The sequence below is a fragment of the Lupinus angustifolius genome, chromosome LG07 (genome assembly GCF_001865875.1).
Source record: "Lupinus angustifolius cultivar Tanjil chromosome LG07, LupAngTanjil_v1.0, whole genome shotgun sequence".
In the NCBI taxonomy this organism is placed as follows: Eukaryota; Viridiplantae; Streptophyta; class Magnoliopsida; order Fabales; family Fabaceae; genus Lupinus; species Lupinus angustifolius.
This window is the reverse complement of record NC_032015.1, coordinates 13,202,368-13,206,603: the sequence shown is the minus strand read 5'-3', so window position 1 is coordinate 13,206,603 and position 4,236 is coordinate 13,202,368. Positions and strand designations below refer to the sequence as shown.

General features: G+C 30.0%; 1 long non-coding RNA gene across 1 annotated transcript in view; it reads right to left on the bottom strand.

The window, feature by feature from the left end:
• The window catches only part of LOC109353084, a 17,982-nt gene extending 15,118 nt beyond the window's left edge, over nt 1–2,864 (bottom strand). Inside the window, exon 1 of the long non-coding RNA XR_002108421.1 lies at nt 2,853–2,864. This is a non-coding gene — a long non-coding RNA (uncharacterized LOC109353084). The remainder of the gene's footprint in view (nt 1–2,852) is intronic.

The window sequence follows — 4,236 nt, the reverse complement described above, 5'->3', positions numbered from 1 at the left end:
TTTGTTAATTAAATGCCCGAAAGGAAGTAAATAAATAAAAGGTCACTAAATTTATTATTCTTTTGTTCTTTATTTATTTATTTCTAACAACTAACTATTCATCACTTTTATATATTAGAATACCATTAAAACCGATGTTGGAATTTATTCCACAAAATCGAGATGGTATTCAAAGGTACTTAATAATTATGTAATAGGTAATTGCTTCGATACCATTATACTGGCGTTAGAATTTATTCTAACAAAGTCGAGATGGGACAAAGAAGGAATGACTTATTCACATGATTACTAAGAAAGTAAGTTGTAACTGGAATATTCTTGAAACCATTATACCGGCGTTGGAATTTATTTCAACAAAGCCGAGATGGCGAACAAAGAATAAAATCGAGTTCTCTTACTTACAAAAGGAACATAACGAAAATGAGAGTATTAATCTTTCAACAAATTGACACTACTGTCAGAATGATTTGTTGATAGGAGAAAAGTTGGGATGTCCATTGAAATAGTAAGTACCTCCCTCACTTCTAAACTTAGCCAGTGGGAGTTGAAGACGGAACTAGCATGATCAGCAACTGAAACTGGTGCATAGCACTCTCTACTTGGTGCAAGTGCATCACAATTCACATCCCCTTGATTTTAGGCATAGTTCAAAGTTCCTTGCAACTACATTTGGTTTGCATATTTGGTTGCCACACACCACACATTCCCTTTGTAGCACATTTGTGGCAGAAACTTAAATGAAAATGAATTTACCTACAATCAAAAGATGAAAGATAATGGGATTTAGCTAAAACTAACAAAAGGTCAAAGGGTAGAAGGAAAAACAAACAAACAACCAAATGAGTGTTAAACAACATATATTTTCAAAACCACTTTAGAGAGAGAGTTAACACCAAACCAAAAAAATGTACTCCAAAATAAAATATGCAAAAATAGAGAAAACTAACATGGAGTGATATTTTGAGAAAGAACCAAATTACAGATGAAGATAGAACAAGATAAAGGCAAGATAAGATGAAGAGATGAATGAATACATTAATAACAACAACAATTTAACTTTACATATCATTCAAACAATTTAACATTACGTATCATTCATGTCCAATGGAAAATCAAAATATAACACTTGTACTACATGAATACAAACGTACTCCTTAACATAAAGATCCCATTGTTGTCTCACCCAATTCGATATATACATATGAATATCAATCTTCATTAATTCAAGCATATGTAGCTCATTTCAGTATTTGAAATTAGCAACATAGAAAAAATGTCTAGCTCATACATAGTCACAAATGAAGAGCTTGACATTCTCAAGTCATGGGATGCATCATCACTACCTTAACACTATGTTTGGTTGTATAGAAAACAAGAGGAAAGAAAAGTGGTGGAAATTTTCATTTTCCACCCTTTAGTAGGGAGAAAGGAAAAAATATGCATGGGTCCCACAAAAAACTTTTCCTCCCTAAGTTGGAAAGAAAATAAAGGAAGGAAGGAAGAAAAACCATCAAAAATTCCAAATTTGCCCTTCATCATAAATTGAAAAAACAATAATTTAGGTGAAAATAAATACAATGTAGTAAATTTCTTTGTTTATATTCATTTTTATGTGAAATTAGTTAACTTAATTTTATTTTTGTTGCTTTTGAGCTTACAAATAAATAGTAATTATGTATGCTAAAAGATGAAGTGAAAAGAAAAAAGAAATATCATTACTTAAAATTATCAACAAAGTAACAAATAATAAATAAATTAGAAAGACAAAACACAAATATGTAGAAGCAAGATGATAAAAAATATAAAAGTGATTGTCAAATATCAGTTGTATTTTCTTGTAGACACACTATTGTGAAAATGTGTATGTAAAATGTTAATGATTTTCTTTAAATTTTATAAACAAATGTTATTATTGAACTTAGATTATATGTTACTTAAAAAATATTAATTAATATTATTAAAAATAAATTATTTAGTTATGTAATATAAAAATTAGATATCTACATAATTATATAGATATAATGAGGGCATTTATGTCATTTTCAATACATTATATATAAATGTGTTTTTCTTTCCTCTCATTTTCCTTCCATTTTCAATCATACCAAACAATAAAATTATGAGTAAATTACACTTACATTCCATGAGTTTTAGTGAAATTACACAAATCACCCCTCACTTTTTTACATCTACACAAACCCCCTAATTTTTATACTTTCATTACACTAACCACTCATGCATGAGAAATAAGTGTAATCTTTTAAATAAAAAATATGATAAATGCAATTATGTTAAACAAACCATAGTTTATTGTGAAGACAAGTCCAAATAATATACAAATCAATGTATCATTATTATTTTTTGTTACAAAATGCATCAACAATTCTAAAGAGATATTGTTTAAATCGTTCTTATATTACATCGTAACGAACCAAAAATAATAAAGAGGTATTGACTCATATATTATTTAGACTTGTCTCCACAATATATCATGTTTTGTTTAACTAAATTGCATTTATCACATTTTTTGTTTAAAAGATTACACTTATTTCACGTGCAGGGTGGTCAGTGTAATGAAAATATAAAAAATTAGGGGGTTTGTGTAGGTGTAAAAAAGTGAGGGGTGATTTGTGTAATTTCGCTAAAACTCAGGGGTGTCAGTGTAATTTACTCTAAAATTATCATCTCATTTTCTACTACTTTCTTTCCTTCTACTTTCATTCCAAAACCAAACATAGGCTTAAGCTCTCTGCAAAGTGAAGAAATGAAAGCTGGTTTGAAAAGGCTTACAGAGTTTTATAATTCTGTATATGAACTCATTGCTTGTCCACTCACTCAGGAAGCTCTTATACATCAAAATCACAATGTAGAGAAGCCACTTGACATGTTAGTTCAATTGCTTGATGTAAGCAATGCCCTTTGACATGTTAGTTCATTAGATTTTGTAAAAATAATCATAATGATATATTTTACATATGAACTACCTTAGCACCCCATCCTAATCCCATGGAGAATATAGCTTATCATGTTGACCATGATCAATCTGATCTTCGAGCAACAGTCAAACCGTTGTCCAGATTGTTCTAAAACATGCAACACAAGGAATGAAAAAATTAACGATTGAATATAGGAAACAACATGATTATGAAGAACAAAATTCAACAAAACAACAAACCATGCACTATTTTTTTATTATCTTTGAGTGAGGTTTTATTACACATTCTAAAATCATGACAAGTAGACATCATATGTAAACCACATTGAAACGTACCTGATCCAGAACTTTCTCCAAATAATAAAATTTTGTTGTTCAGATTGGACATAGTCATTCTGTCACCAATTTTTTTTTAAATTAATTAAAAACAAAAGAAAACTGATGATCTACATGCTTCTGAAACTCATAAAAGGGTGAGAAAGACTACACAACAGAAACCTTGTAGTGAGGTACATCTTAGAAGTCTATTTAGAAATGTACAAATTCAATCAGCCAAGTGACAAAAATGAAACTAATAATAATGCACCAATAAAAATACATAATCTCCCAACGAGGCCACTTTGTCAACATTTCCCCATAGCATGCATACTTCATTTGTTAAAATATCTAGAATTTATACACAAAAATCATAATGGATAGTCATGAAGTGATTCAAGGACTCATAAGGCAAGGGAGAATGACTACAGCCATAGATTCAAAAGTGAAACCTACATAAATCATACCCTCACCACAGATGGAAGCATCAAGCCTCACCTCAATTCTTAACTTACAACCCAAGGCATATTGTGCCTCAGGATCATCCATCTTCTCAACTACTTTTATCAATAATGTTGCCTCTCTGTTTCAACAAAAAAAATGGCAAGTATGGTCATTCATTTGTGACCTAACATAAAGAAAAAGTTCAGATCATTCAAATATATATTATCATAAACCTCAAATAGAGATTTTGATAGATGAATATCTGGATAACATGGCCATTTAATTTTGGGTGTACCTTCGTAAGATATCTGCAGCCTCACATATCATTGGGCATTTGATATTTTCTGGAAGTTTTATATATGTCACCCAAATAGAGATAATGCTGTTAATATTATTTAAAGATAAGGGTTGGTTTCATGTAATGAAAATTAGGTCAACATCATGACTTAACCCAAATGGCTAATTAATGGTCAATAACAGACACAGACATTGAAGGCAAGCATAACCTAAACCATACTATGAAGCATGTGGTTCTTTCGACA